Below are 17,000 nucleotides of genomic sequence, written 5' to 3' on the forward strand. Positions count from 1 at the left end.
CCTCACTTTTATTGCAGAATTAGAAAACGATTTTTTTTTTTTTTTTTTTTTTTTTTTCTTTTTTCATACGACAAGATAAATGTGGATTATGGATGGTGGTTACATAAAGCAACTTTGAGGAAAAATGAAGGTAATTTTTTTTACAAAAATTGAATTATAGTACATTTTTATTTGTAATATGTTTATTTTGCGGGTAAAATGGATTCAAAAGTCACTTGTGAACAGAAAAAATAAAAATCGACAGGTCCAATGAGTCTTCTTTTTTTTGGGGGGGAGGGGGGGCCCTAAAAAATTTCCGTTTAAATTTTTATTGAATTTATCCGCTACTTTACCATTACGAATGCATTATACTGTATGCTGACTTATATTTAGTTGCTTAAGCTTCAATATTATATCCAGAGTTCCTATCCATAAAAAAAATTGCTTATTCACTTGAATAAAGAAGGCAACTTCAGTGAAACAGTAAATATTTAACTTTGCTTTTTACACATGCAAGTTCAAAGGTCAAAAATAAAAAAAAAAGTCTCTAGGAATAATCAGCCACTTCCAAATACATAAGGGAATTACCAAGATCGGCTTATACGCTTACGAATTACGGCAAAACGCAAATAAATAGATTTCGGTAATTCCCCTATATGGTATTTGGCAGTTCGCTTAACTCCACTATTGTCATCTTCGCACTCTTTATGGTTCAACTCAATCTAAATCAGCGATTCTCAACCGGTGGTACGCAAAGAAACAAAGTATTTTTAACTATTAAATTCCAAAATTAAATACCTCAACATCCTCTCTAAGTTTCTTTCTCCAACACTTGTAAATTTATGCCATCTGACCATTGTTCTAGATAAATAGCTGTTTATTTTACCAAAGTAATCCGTTTTTATTTTCACGAATATTGTTTTGCATAGACATAATAAACTTTGTTACCAATGATGTTTTTAAAAAGATTAATAGAAATGGGTGTTGTATTTAATAGGAAACAAAAGTAAGTTTCTATAAAAAATAATAATATCTCATTAATTTTTTAAGAGTTGATAGATTTATTAGCATGTCTACACTTTATGTCGCCACCATTTCTGGGCTCATACTGCTCTATTTTCAATTAGAGTAATTTTTTACATCGATTTGCTGTCTCTAACAGTAGGTATTTTGTCTTCGTGTTGCTTTGTATTCCTTACTTTTCTACAAGTTAAGAATATAGCGTTTGTTTTTGAAGAAATCGTAATATATTGCGCATTCAAATATTTGTGAAAAAATAATAACTTAAATTAAATAAAACCTAGATTTTTCAAAACGGAAAAAGGGTTAGTATTGACTAAGCGGAAAACTTATGATTCTTTGGTGATGGATCCAGGACAATCGACTAGCATTAAGAATATTGAAAGCAAAAGAAAAATTGTTTATAAAAAATTATTTATTTTTCCCTGTAATTCAAAATTTAAATTACAGAATTGTTTATTTAGTGAATTGTGTTTGGCGTGTGTAGCATATTTAGCTGATATTTTTTGAAAGTTAAATGAATTAAATTTAGGATTACAAGGACGAAGTGTTAATTTGCTTACCATTAGAGATAAATGCAATGATAAAAAACTCGAACGAATAATCAAAGAATTGTATAATAATATTTTAAGCCTTTTACTATTTTTAGAAAGTTTCTAACCAAAAATAATTTGAAAATAAAAGAAGAATTAGCATCCGACGCTAAAAATCATTGTTTTTCATTGATAAATAATTTCAACGTGTGTTTCCGGAGGATTATGAAAACGGAAACTGGGTTAGAAATCCTTTTTTGCTCAATAGCAAGTTTTCAAAACTGAAATAACGATTTTTAATTTTAACAGTTTGTCCTGATTTCAGTTTTTCACTCATTCCTTCAAGTTAAGATTTAGGGATTTTCCGTATTTCAACAGTTCTTGCTTTTCTTGCATAATCCAGCTAAAAATTCAAAATTTCTTCAGAACAGCCGCAAAATTCGTCAAAATCAAGGCTCCGAAGTTGCTTGTGGCGCCATCTTTAGGGCCTTAAAAAACTAAACTGCAAAAAGAAATATATTATTAATATAATTTTCTTTCCCCCTTCTTTGAAAATAATAATGATGATAATATGAGAACGTTTGGGTGTATGCGACAACTTTCGTTAATTTTTCAACTTTTTTTAGAGATTTTACTCATTTGATACTAAAACCTTCCACACTTTTTGTATGAATTTGAATTTGGTTGTACTGAAAACTGCTTTTCCGTTATGATGTATTGGCGATCATTTTATACGCAGCATGTGAGTGTGTGTTTGCCATCTAATAACTATTCTTACATCAAGAAACTGTTTACAATTAAAAAACTCCCTGAAATGGAATTGAAATATTAAACATAGGTATTTGATTTGTTATTCGTGCGTCTCAAACACTAATAAAAAATTATCTAAAAACTCAATTTTATCCTTTAATAATAACTTTAAATTTTGCATAAAATAAACTGTAGAGCTCCTAATTTTTTATTATACTTATTTACTTATGTATTTATTTATTGAAGTTCAACTAATAAAATAAAATAACTAATAAAATATTAAAAGAATAAAATAGCTCATTTATAAAATAGTTTTAATTCATGGCAAAATCGTACAAAAATTTTTTTGGCACTATACGCATGCTTCTGATTTTTAATAGTATTTTTATATTTTCTTATTAGATAATTTATACATTTAATGTTCGCAATATTTTTGACAGATTCATAATAGCTGCAACATTTAATACGTTAGTTACGTACAATCTAAAAATTTCTCCTGCCTCAAGCTAAGCCTAAAAAAAAATGTAACCGCCCAACGTGGGGCTCGAACCCACGACCCCGAGATTAAGAGTCTCGTGCTCTACCGACTGAGCTAGCCGGGCGTCAGTTGTGGCGGCTAATAAACTGCACTAAAGCAGTTCTATTTTAACTATTCAGTTTTATTTCTTTTTAAATGAAAATTGCATTGGCAAAAACTTATTAATTAAGCACTTTTACTTATAACATAAGACAATCTAATTTCCTTGAACCATGCCACAAGGCGCATGATAACTAACAAAGCTCATCCCGAATAAGAGTAGGTGCTGTTCTGAAATAGTTACGTTTTCTATAAAAAGTATTCCCCCCCCCAAAAAAAAAATAAATAAATAAATAATTTTTTTTTTTTTTTAGTTAATTTGGAAGGTTTCAGATTTAAAATTACGTCCAAAAGGTCCAAAATGCGTTTTTTTAACGTTTTGTGTGTTACTTTTATTTATTAAATATCATGTTATTTTCACTTACATCATAAAATTCAGTTCAACAGCAATGTCGCAAATAATTTTAAAATGAGCATATATTTAGAATTTCCGATACACAGTTCCAGATTTAAGGGGAATAGAGATAAAAAGGTTTTCTTTCCCTCGTAGAGTGTTGCCATTGCTCTCTTTGAAATTCTTGAGTTTGTTACTCAAAAATTCTTTAAAGTTTTACAAAGTATGAAATCGATAATATAACAAATTCCAAATTTCAAATTTGGTCTTCCACATGCCCATATTCGTAGGAGGATTACATCATTCAAAATTCGATGGCTCTATGTACCGTTGTTTTATCACAATGTGAGAAATATACATACATTTATGCAGATTTTTCATTATTTAATTTCTTCAAATATAATGCAGGACTCTAACATTTGGTGGCAACAGTTTGAAAAGTGAAAGAGATATTTATAGTAATTCAACGCTAAATCGCAAAACGAAAACAATAGTCCTTCAGGGACAAAGCCCCTTTGGATTAATAAGAATGATAAAAAAACATACTTATTTTGATAAATGTAGAATGGTTTTTGATACATGATTACGTGATGAACTAATGACATGTAATCATGTGATAAATTGGTTAAATAAAAAAAAAAAAAGAAAGAAAGAAAGAAAGAGGGGCATTAAAAGTTTACGAGTTTATTTAAATTTCGACTGAATTTTAGAGAAGGCAACCTTTTTCCGTTACTGAAAAAAAAAAAAAAAAAAAAAATAGAGAAAATAAATAAAAATAAATCTCGTTAAAAATAGATAATAGTTTCGTATGGTTGTTGACGTCCATTTAATAAATCGTTTTTTACTCCTTTATTAATGTATAAAAAAATTTTACCTTTCGCATGAAATGTCTTTCTGCAAACGTAATTAGTCACGCTATAGCATAATAACGTTTAGAAATAATTTGCTAATTTATACTTATTAGCATTTAATTAAATTTTATTGCGCTTACTATCTCAAGTTGTGTTATTAAACTTGCGTTTAATTAATTAAATTTTGTAGTAAATTATTGATTTGCAGAGCGGATACATTAGGTTAAAAGATGCACAGTAAATAATAAAGAATACTGGATAATTTGTTCAAAAGCAGGGTAATTTAGCCCCCCCCCAGGGGAAAGGGAAGAAACTTATATTTCATTTAAATTTCGAACAAAATGCAGAATTTAAAAAAGGTCGTTTATTAATTCACTGGAGATAATTATTTCCTAAGGAGGCTAAAAATATACAAATATTGCTACAGTTTTTAAATATAATGTTTAATAATTACGGCTGTGTAAACATTGCATTTATTACTAGTGATTTATTCGTGATAAAATAATTTTGAGTACTTAATAAGTAATTACTGTTACTGGTATAATAACTGTTATTATTGGTATCAATAAAAATTATTTGCTAAACTCCCGGGATTATTTAAAAAATATATTGCAAAACAGTTAATGTACGTTGGGCTGAAGTAATTACGAAATTCTCCGCACCAGTCTGCAACAATTTTTAGTATGTTTCGAAAATACTATGTATTTATCAAAAGCATTATTAATAGCTCAGTATTAATCAGGCGTCGAATATAATAGTTATATTTATATTTATTCACAGTTTAATTTTTATCAAAAAAATTATAAGAACTTCTGTGTTTAAAATTAACTTTTAAAAGCTGAATTAGCATTGTAAAAATACTTTAGGGAATTTTAATTTATTGGACCAGTGGTTTTATAATATTTATATGTAATAAACGGGTTCCAATAACTTCCAGTTAAAGTCCAGTGACTTTTCTCTGTCCTGTCTACCTTATGTACTTTCATATGATACAGGGCTTAATTTCTAAAATTAGAAGTGCCGGAGCCCTATGGAAGACCGTCAGCAAAGAGAAACAAAAGTAAATAAATAAATAAAATGACTATTAAAACCATTAATAATTTAAAAATTAAATAGTTAATTATTACGAAAGTAGTTATTATTTAATTAATTTTAATAATTAGTATTTGTCAATTATCATTTAATTAATTATTATTATTTAATTAAATAAAATTAATTAATTATTATTAAAAAAGTTAAATAATTACAGATAAACGTAATTAAAAAAATGTAAAGAGATAAAGTAAAATTTAATATGCGATTTTTAATATAATTTTATTGCAAAAAATAAAATTTTCGACATTAAATTTCTACTGAAATTGTTTAGTTACAAAAAAGAAGAGCCGGAGCATTCTGAATTAGGGCTCCGATGCGCTCCGACTAGAATTATGATTTATCCCAAAAATGAAGAAGTACCGGAACCGGGGCTCCGGCGCAATTTAAGCTCTGATCTGATATCAAGCCCAAACACATTCAATCAAAAAATCAAAGCGAATGAGATAAATATGAAGTGATGAAGATGTGAAGCAAAAAGAACAGTGAAATATGAAGATGATGTAGCAAAAAAAAAGAAAACTGGCGAAGGTTCGGTGGTCTAGGGGTATGATTCTCGCTTAGGGTGCGAGAGATCCCGGGTTCAAATCCCGGCCGAAACGTATAGTTTTGAAACTTTCATAAAAAGTATTTTGCTCCGTACTCAAATGGAATGAGGAGTTGATACACTGCGTACTTGCGAAATAATGCCATCACTCCTGTGCTAGAGCACTGCTATAGAAGGAAGATTTTTTTTTTTCTTCTTTTTTTGTAGTAAAGTAGCAAAATAAAACCCTCCCTGCATAGCATGCATTATGAGAATTTTTATGTTTCCTAATCTAAAACTAAATCGAGTTTTCTACCTTCGACAAGTATTGGGCAACCTGTACAAATGCGAATAAAAGTTGTGTCGCAAGTAATAGTGTATGCCGCGATTATCGTACAATATAGCACGACTAAAGGTGTCTTTTTGAAGGTCCGGCTTTTTATGCCGGATCACCTTTGCCAAATAATCTGCCTTTGCGAATGCTACATCGATGGTATCTTTATGATGGAGAACAGTAGGTTCATTACCATCATTAATGTATGGCCTCTTCCACCCTTCCAAATCCCCCCTCACCGAATAGTTAGAATTGAGTTCCAGATTTTCATTATTCATCGGCCTCCATTGCTTACTTTTTGCTCTTTCGAAAAAGTGAGCAAGGCGTTTAGGCTTTTTTTTCTTCCCATGTCTGTGCTTTTTCGCCCAAAAAATTCCTTACGCCAGCGATGTGTTACAATTCACGCTCCCCCTTGTTCCTCTCCAATATTTCCATGAAGGTCTCATCCAAATTACTTTCTAACTGCTTTTTTTTCATCCCCTAAAGATGCTCTGTGCTTAAATTTTTTATAAAACTTATTTGCATAAACTATTTTACTTGACAATACAGTATAAATAACAGTATTTTATATCGTATTTTTATGTGTTTCTATAATTATTACTAAACTCATTAAACATGAGCAATATTCTAAAAATTTAATTTGTTCTTTTTGAAGGCCATTCCGAGGTTTGTTTTTTTAGACACCGTATACGTACCGGAATGAATGCACAGTTTTTTAAGTAGAACTTCTGTGCATTTATCTTGCCGTCAAATGGATCCAGGATAATGGGACAACATCCTCAAAGTACCTTATTTGTTCTGATTCTCTTTCTTCTCTTCAACTTTTGAACAGTATTACCAGCTGCGATAAATTAGTTATCGAAACCTTAGTAACTGTTAGTTCACTTAGAATTAGAGGTATTGATATCTGCTTTGCTTATGTGCGTGCTCATCATGGTTTCTACGGAAATGAAAGAGCTGATTTCTTAGCTAAAGATGCCTTAAATTTACCCATTGATATCAACATTAGCATTCCAAAGAGTTATTGGAAGTCCTTTCATTATAAAAAGCTTTTAGCTATGTAGAATGAGAAATACATTTCATCTTGTAATGCTGAAGTCACCAAAAAAATCCTTCCTTCTATTTACCATAGACTGAATTCCGAGTCTTTCCTTTCGTTAAATTTTAAAGTGTCTCAGTTTTTATCTGGTCACGGTAAATTTGCAAGTTACCTGTTTCGTTTTAATCTACGATCAAAAAATTTATGTGAATGTTCAAAAAGAGTTCCTCAGGATGTGGAACATTTGATTTTCTCATGCCCTACATTTGATGGCCCTATATTATGCTTACAGAATGATTTGAAAATGTTCGGAGTGACTTGGCCAGTGAACTTATCTGTTTTCGTTAAGTCCAGGCTGCTGTTCTCTGCTTTTGTTCGCTTTATTTATGCATGTAACTTTTAATGTTTATTTATGCATGTAACTTTGAATGTTTATTTATGCATGTAACTTTGAATGTTTATTTATGCATGTAACTTTTAATGTTTTAGTTAACTTACTTCTGTAAGCCCCGTGTTGTACATATGTGGTGCACGGGGAGTCTGTATGTTCTCAAAGGAAAAAAAAAACTACCTATATATTTAACGCATTTTGACTACTTCACAAAGTAATTTAGGATTATACGATACTTGTTTGACTTATTTGCTAAAAATTCACACATTCTGTTATGATCAACGCTTTTATTAAGGCATTGAGGCAAAAATTCAGGTTTCTGTAGCGGTATTCTTAGAGACAAGCCATTTTTGATTATGGTGAATTTTCCATGATACGGGTAAATGAATAGCTTTCCATTTCAATGCTGGATAATTCCGGGTGTAGCTAAAAAGTTTCAGTTTTAAGGTAATTTATTACTACAAAGTTATTCGTCATGTGACTCGTGAATTATGATTTTAATTTGTTAGATAGCAATGTTTTCATTATGCTGGTTTTTAGTATTATCTTAAAATAAAAATATTTTTACATGAGCTACCAAAAACTCTAAAACTGGTACCAAAACTGGTACTACAAAAAACTGGTAGTTCACGATCGAAATTTTGCCGGCCACTGTTCTAGATATTCTAGATTTACAAATCTGAAGAGCAAAATTTTATTTTACATATTTCAGGGATAAAGAAATAATACCATGTTTCTAAAATAAATAATTTAGTGTTTGATTGCTTGAGTGTGATAAAGCACACAAAGGCTAGCTGCTTGAGTGAAGGGATGCCTTCATGAAGGACATTCTAAGGAAAACCGGCTCATATTCACACTATACATGAGGAAGACCAATCATGCTATCGCTTGGACATAGGTTGAACTACTGTATTTAGCTGCTTTACCCACTCAGCCACTGGTAGGGCAATGGTTGTCTGAAAACTAGCTACTTGTACAATAGTTGTAATTTCAATGGATCTGACTCACCTCGTGGAGGCCCGCAGTTCTATACACTTAATTTTCTCGAGAGTATTTAGTATTCCTGGCGTAATATTTATCTACATTTAAGTAATCCGCACTCTTTTTGTAGTTGTTTGATTTTAAAATGTAGTAGAGAAATATAAGAAATTTGAATAATAACTCAATTATTTTTTGTCAAATTATATCTAAAAAATTTGATGTGTACATCGCATGACTTCCTTTTACGGAATATTAACTTATACGCAATTTTTCCTGCACTTCATTTAAAGTTATTTCCTCGAATTTCATTAGAGATGTATTTCTCATTCAATCAATTCAATTCTAACTTCCCGACAAGGCAAAAATACATAAAAACTCAAAATATGTATAATAAAAATTGAAAGATATAGGAAAACATAAAACACCAAACGCAATTAAAACAATTAAAAAAATTTACAATTAAAATTACAGTTTCTACACAAAAACAAGCTATTCGGCCAGCGCACAAGAAGGCAGATTTTTCGGTCACAAAATTAAAAGTTTAATTTTGATATCACTTAATAAAAAGACACTGAAGGCGTAGAAACTGGTTCAATTTGTTGTGGTTGCTATGCTTGAGTCAATATATGGGATAATTCAATAACTTAAATGATAATTCCAGAATGGATTAAGCATAATTTAATTCGGAATAATAAAAGAAGACTTTTTTGGGTTGTTGCGAAGCTTAGTTTCTCTAACTTGGCAACAAATCCACTATTCTGCTAAGTTTCAAATGTAAACAAATATGGCTGCTACGGTAAAAAATTTAGGCTTAGCCGCACTTGAACACCTTTTAAACTGTTGCTAAATCTACAACTATAACATGCAGGTTAACCAAAGGCATAAAACCTTAACCGAAGATAAGAAAAACATAATTCAAGCATCTTCAAAGCAAAAAATGCACAATTTACAAACATTTAAGAATAAAGAAACTGATCTCACGGGGCCGAGTAACAGAGTGGATATATATATACATATATTTACATAATTTTGGTGCGGCCGATTGACAACCAAAAAGAGAGGTGCGCATCTACATGTTATAGCGGTCCCACATACAAAATTTCAACGTTCTGAAGCTATTCGTTTTTTGAATCATGCGAGATACATACACACGTACGCATGTATGGAATTTTTCTTGATTACAATTCTTCCTTTACTTCGTACAAGGAAGTAAAAATGAATCAGAAGATTCTAAGCTTTTTAATGACATATTCGTTTACTAAATTTCATATGAATTTCTTAATAAATGCAGATATATTTTAAATGCTGCATTCTTAAGCACATTCTTCATAAAACTCAAATTTTATATTTTGTCTCAATTAACTTTTAATATTGAAGGTACTAACAGTTAACAATGACAGTTGGCTTGAATTTCAGGACTATAGTTTCAAAAGTTAAGTAGAACCTACTTCTTCAGCAACAGCAGTGAAAATGACGGCAGAGAAACATGTGCTTACGGCTATATCAATAAACCGAAAAATCCAAGAAATTTCCAGTAAAGGATATATAACAGAATATGTCTGTTGTCAAAAATGTGAGCAAAAAGTAACTAGGAAATAATTTCTTTAAAAGCTGAAAATAAAGACCAATTAGAATTATTAACCAGAATTGAAAGATTTTTATGAAATTCCTCCATTAAATATAATTCGCTAACAGAAGATGTTTTTAAATATTCAAGAAAATGGAAAAAATGGAAAATGGGATTTTTTGAGAAGCTGGGATAAGTTGTAAAGGATTTATGAATTTCCTTTCTCTAAGCATAACTATCATGCCTTTTAATGCAAAATTTCAAAGCTTTGCTTGTTGCACCAATATATAAGGCTATACTTGATAATTCATAAAGACATCCCAGGATTACAAATCCGACGTTCCATATCCGGAGTGGGGGCTTTAAGTACGGAACTGCGAATTTGATTGCAAGGAGGGAAAAAACATGACACGAAGGCTAAACTGCTGTAAAATGCTTGCAATTTTATAAATAATCGATGAAAAGAAAGGAATAATTACTGAATTCTTGTAATCACTCAAAACAAGGGAATGTTTTTCTGGCGATGAGATGAAAATTTCAACCGCTTGGTCAATAATCCGACGCGGAAAGAACTCTCTCAATTGGAGCCGCTCCCAGATAGTTGAGCTGACTTGCAGAAGCAGACTTAAAATGCGTGGGAAAGGAAATAAATCTCATTGTATTCAACTCTTATTGAACTAAAAAAAAAGTGCGATCGTCTTCTTTTTAGTTCAATGAGAGGATATGAAGATGAACTAATGAAGAGCTATGATGCACAATAGTATCGAGGTTAGATGCGTTATGTGTGACCATTAGAAGCTTCGAAAAGCGAAAGAGAATTGAGTGTCTCAAATTCAAAAGTAAATTGAAGAATGAAGTTCCATTTAGCTTTTAAAGCTATAATTCTGAAAATTTACGCAGGTAATTCAAATCGGTTCCATCTGGTTATGGCCTCCAATTGCTAAAAACAGATCTTGATTTTAACTTGATTGATATAAGATTTTATTTACCTTCCATTTAATATGTTGTATGAAGAAGGTTTAATCCAATGCTGTTGTACGTAAAAAGGCTTATGAGCTTTTAATAAATAACAATAATATTTAGTTGTAAAAATATAATATTCTGTTCTGATATGTAGAAGATACAAAAACAATAATTTGTGAACGATCGATTTAAAGTCCAGATATTTGAAACGTTATGACATTTCTTATTATTTTTAATGTAATCCGGTATTTAGATATGCTAATTATGCATTTATCTTGAGTTTTGGGCCTGGGACTAGGCACGAAATATTAATTTGGGACAGTTATGAAGGGGCAATGAAGTATGGTAACTTACTTCCGTTTTTAACCATGAAGCTACGGTCCAACTTCCAACAATGTCCAAATTTCGCCAACAATTGCCAAATTTTAAATTGGATTTGGTTGATTGTTGGTGAATTTGGACAATGAAATTTGGACTTGGACTGTTGGTGAATTTGGACTTAAAATTAACCGATATTTTTAATATGTTCAATTTTTACAGGACATTAAATAATTTTTAATACTGAAAAATTACATTTTAGGCTTATTAATTTGAGTCGCTTCACTGAATTATTTCACTAAAATATTAATAAATATGTAATTTTTTTGCCAGGGTTAATCTCATGTCCTGGTATTTTTAATTATCTCTTTATGAAAGCTGAAAATATAAACAAACGTATACCTTCCATAATTGATGAATTTTAAGTTATACCCAAAAATTTTAAGATTTACCAGTCTTTAAACATTTCAAGTACTATGACACTCATTGGTACAAGATTTTAATGCTTCACCCTACAAAGATAAAAAAGAGAATGACATTGTATCTATCCATTACTTAATGAAACTAAAATAGTAAAATGTAAACTGTCAATAGCACCATTTGATATGAAGAATGCGTCCCACCTTTTTCCGAGAAATTTACGAAACAATTATCCGTAACAAAGTAAACAAAGAGTGTTAGAATATGTTTAAACTGTTGTCCTTGCCCGTCCCACAGTTGTCTTTCTTTTCCTTCTTATAGCAATTGGAGCGCATCGCAAGACTATAATTGATCGAGCGAAAGGTACCACGAGCGGCTCGTTTACGCTTTTGACTGACGCACTTTGATGGAAAATGCACACAATGAAATACTTATTTGCTGATCCAAAATTTGCTGATTTCTTTGAAAATTTACTTATTATTGATTCCATTCTTTCTGCTGCCATTTCACTTATAATAAAATAAGTCTGTACTTCTCTCTCACCTACAAGATTAAAACATATTGTGCGGGTTAAGTAAGTACAGTGTCTTCCTGTATATAAGACTCGGTCTTATATTAATTTTTGCTTCAAAAGACATGCTAGGGCATATTTTCAGGGAATATCATATTTTTGATGTATAATAATTAATACATAGATGTTCCTGTTTAATATACATATTTCTGCGGGTTCAAGAAATACATGTTTTCGCTTTAAAGAAAAATTCTAAAATGAACAATATCATTTATTCTAATACAGCCGCGTCGTTTTCTTCTGCAACATCGTGATAAAGTTCCAGATCACTACCCGAATTTTTTGCTATTTAATTTCTTTTAAGATATAACCCCTAGCGTCTCTTGTTGATCCTTAGAGATCTTCACAGATGAGCTCTTCTTCTCCATGTAGCCTGCTGAGGCATTGGCAACAAAGCTGTCCGTTATTTTATCTCATGCTTTCTTCGCCCAAGTAACGACTTAATAACTTAGTAACTTAGTTTTTTAACAAGTAACGACTTATAACTTAGGCTTCACAAAGTTTCTTCATTGATTTCTCATTCGATTTTTAAAATAGTCATTGATTTCCGTGTGCAGATGATCTTTAAATAACTTGTTTATTGCAATATCAAGAGTTTGGAGATATGCAGTCACTTCTGTCAGAATCATTATTTGATCAGTTCTTTGTTATGCAAGGAAGTTCTTCATGGTTCTTCACCGCGATGAGAGGTGGCAGAATCCAACATTAGCATACCTCTTTGGCCATCTCGCAAAACAAGCGGTAGAAATAAATCGATCCACTTTTTTATTGCTGCTTATTGTGTGCACCAAGCTTTTTCAGACTCAAGAACATAAGTACCTAAGGCATGTTCGATTTCCGCTTTCTTGTCCTTAGAGGTAATAAGAGGAAGGGAATTCTTTTCATCAAGACGAATTGCCAGAATACATGCAAGGCCTGAAATTTTGTAATCAGTGAAGAGAATGTATATCGCAGAGGAAACCATCTGATTAATGGTTGTTTGAGAACTTTAACGCATAAAAACTTCAGTTTCATCCATAGCAATCATGTTCGAGAGTTGGTACTTAGAGAAGTCGATGCCATCAAAGAAACACTTGAATGCAAGTCCACGTTTAAACACCTCAGTATCTTCCAGTTTGAACAGTGTTGTCAACCTTCTTAGAGACAGTTCATCTCGCTAAAAGAAGCCATCCACCTAGTGTTGTGATGCTTTGAAATTATCTGATTCTATGTCTGCTGTGGTGACATTACAAGGACAAATGCTTGAATATCAGCAGTGCAAACAACCAAAACTCTGCTCTTTTGTCACCAATCGATTCACCGATGATGTGTCCCAGTTCAGGAAATAATGGTTGCAGATATGATCCACACTTACGCTTCTTGGCATTTCCTTTATCGATCTGTTAACTGAGGTTATACTCTGATCGCCATATTCAGACGATATGTAGATCCAAGGTATTCTTTTTTCAAAAAGCTGTGAAATTTTTATCCGGGGAGTCTTCCACGATTCCTTTCTTATACTCGACAGAATAGATCTTTCTTTTTGCACTCATTTTATCTAAGCATAAAAATTTATTATCCTTTAAATTTATTATTAAATCAAATGCTGAATATCCGTTTCTAACGCAACGTATCTGAATACTGAAGGTTCTAATTTGTCGTAACCATGACCGTTTGTTTCAAATATGCATGTATGTTACGTCTGCACTTGGTCATTTGGCAATAAGGCTCCCGTCTGGCTGATGATCTTAAATAGGGCTTATTTTAGGGGTAGGGCTTACATTAAAAGTACTCTGAAAACTCAATCTCGGGCTTATCTTTTATTAGGTCTTATTTTCGGGGAAGCAGGATAATATATCAATGTGACATCTGTTTGCAGTCTGTATTAAAGTTTACTTCTGTAACTGTAGGAATCACGCATCACATTGACATTTTATGGGCTGAAATCAGCATACAAATTATACACCTCAGAATCGTCCTTCATATAATTAATAACTGGAGTTCTGTCTTGCATGTGCATGTTTCCATTCAATAAAATGGCGTACTTATTAGTGTAAATCTGTTTGAACATATTGGTAGGCAAAAATCAAACTAGAAAAGAAGCACGTTAATGTACAATTAAAAAATATGTAAAGAAGAAACGGTAGCTTGGCATAGATTTTGACTAAAACTCTATCAGTTTCGAAGGCGATCAGAAACGAGATTGTCTTCTTCTAGAACAACAAGAAAAATTCTGCCAGTAATCTTTAGTCCAGAATTTATATATATATATGTGTGTGTGTGTGTGATAAAAAACATATTAATCAAAATAATAATTTAAATCAGCAATAGTTCCTTAATTCTTCCTTTTAATTTAGGTATTTCCCTTCTCTGTTCTAAAAATAGCCAATGCTAAATAACTGTCTTTGGATTGCGTCATATCTTGATTAATTCATATCATATGACTTTTACATAATGCTGATGACATAGCTATGTAGGAAAATATGTGCACTGCGTCATTTCTAGATCAATCTATGCCGCATGCCTTGCGTAACGCTGATGACAGCTTATTTGAAACTTAAACTCTGAAAACTGAAACCTTTCTAACCTAAACCGAAACCTTTCTCTTAACAAACTGCCATATTGGATAAATGCGCACTTCTCCTCTACCTTCAGTGCTGCTTGATCGGTATTTTGCTATGCTTTTCTTCCTGTCGCAATAGTATTAAAAAATTTAAATGTTCTGCAAATAGACGCGATTAGAGTGCCAAGTGAATTGTGGCCACAAATGTCAATTTAAATAAAAATGAAATTTAAACTGACTCGACTGCTAAGTTTCCTATTCATTATGGAGTAGCATTCTATGCAATCAAAATCCTTCCTCTTCAATAGGGATCTACGTGCTACGCTATCAACATTTGATACGTCTTTTTCTCTCTTTTTTTTAATCTCATATATATAACAGAAATGCAAAATAATAATAAATGCAGAATCATCTTAGATTACGGAGAAATTTCAAGTGAATATATTAGTAATGAAACTGTCGCAAATAGTAAAATAAATATGAATCAACGTTTTAATAAATTTATTGCAAAAGTTTTTTTGGTTAACTAATTTCGAAATTTGGAAAAATAAAAGTAGTGAAGGAAACTTTATACAATTTTTCAGTCATTTAAAAAGGGAAAACATTTCATTCTTTATCTTGCGCAAATAATAGAATACACTGACATCGGCAGTAGCAGAAAGAGTATTTCCAATAATGGATATCGTTTGGTCTGAAGAAAGAAATGGAATAGCTGAAACATCTGTAAAAGCTTCATAAAGCCGCAAAATCAGCTGTGAACTAAACTACAATTATTTTCTATATGCTGTTAAAAATATTTTTTAAGAAAGTTCTCACTAGGGATTAGTACGAATAACATAGATTAATGATTAATACTAATAATTTAGATTAACGATAAGATATGTACTTTTGATCCATTAAAATTATTAACCTCACTGTTGTTTTTTGTACACAACTTCTTCATTTAGATTTTTCAATAATAGGTACTTATCCTACACTGGGGGACAATTGCTAAGGATTGATGACAATAGCAGCAGCAACCACAAAATGGAAGGCAGGGAAAATGTGGAAATTAGCATACGGTGCGGGACACAGTAAGACGCGTTGTGCATATGCGAAATTTTGGATTGCCGAAGTTGTTCGTCACGTGATTGCGCTGGGAGAAGAGATAAAGGATCTGACGCATCCTGAACTTTGTTGTTCAAAAGCAAAATTTAACGGGAAAGGATCACCTGACAAATTTGCAGTTTTCGATATAATTTCCCTACATCACTTATATAATTTTACTCGTGGCCGTATTATTGGCAAGATTAAAGAAGGGCAATAAATAACAGATGTTGCTGGAGAGTTCAACGTCAGCCACAGTGTTGTTTCAAGGTTTTAGCAATCATTTCAAACAAATGGAAGCAAACGTCACGGGAGAGGTTGTGTTCTCAGTTAGACGCCTGCGGAAGATAGGTACATAGTGCTATCGATTAAGAGAACCGGCGCAGCACAGCTATTGAGGTAGCAAATGAGTTACTTGCTGCATGCGTTACATTATCCAGACAGCAACGTACCGCCCGTTTGCAATGTTATCCCGAGTATCGTAATTGGACTCAATAGAACTGGGCTTGTGTACTATTTTTAGACGAGAGTAGGTTCAGTCTGTTATCGAATATTAGACACCAACTGATCTGGCTTGAGAGAGTGGTACTGCTTATCGTGCAGAAAATATCCAGGATAGGACCCATATCCGAGATGCAGTATGATGGTATGAGCCGGCACTATGATTTATTGGCTGCACGCCCGCACGTGTAGTTGCAGCTGGGATTATGACTGGCCATCGATACATTAACGATGTTTTGCTGTCTCATGTTCGCTTATTCCGTGGTGCTGTCCGCGATAAATTTGTTTCCGTAAACGGACAAAGCCACATGTAATCGAACAGTCGTTCTTCAGGAGGGTCTAGAAAAAGAGGATATTCAACGCTATGTATGGCCAGTACGTTCTTCAGATAAAAATTCCATTGAAAATATCCGGGATGCTTTGGGGAGGAGTCTTGCTGGTCGACAAGACCGTCCAATAAACAAGGACACCCTCATCCGTGCACTGACAGAGGAATGGGACAAATTATCCCCACAGTTGTTGGATAATGTTGTGCAAAGTATGATACGACGTGTGGAATTTTACA

General features: G+C 32.2%; 2 non-coding genes across 2 annotated transcripts; one reads left to right on the forward strand and one right to left on the reverse strand.

Annotated features, from left to right (window-relative positions):
• Positions 1 to 2,811: 2,811 nt before the first annotated feature.
• TRNAK-CUU (transfer RNA lysine (anticodon CUU)) lies at positions 2,812 to 2,884 on the reverse strand. Its single transcript has one exon. It is a non-coding gene; the product is annotated as a tRNA-Lys (tRNA).
• Positions 2,885 to 5,726: 2,842 nt separating this feature from the next.
• On the forward strand, positions 5,727 to 5,798 carry TRNAP-AGG (transfer RNA proline (anticodon AGG)). The gene has a single exon. It is a non-coding gene; the product is annotated as a tRNA-Pro (tRNA).
• Positions 5,799 to 17,000: the final 11,202 nt, after the last annotated feature.

The sequence above is a fragment of the Stegodyphus dumicola genome, chromosome 8 (assembly GCF_044657685.1).
Source record: "Stegodyphus dumicola isolate Sdum_Otavi_A_Nest chromosome 8, ASM4465768v1".
Lineage (NCBI taxonomy): Eukaryota > Metazoa > Arthropoda > Arachnida > Araneae > Eresidae > Stegodyphus > Stegodyphus dumicola.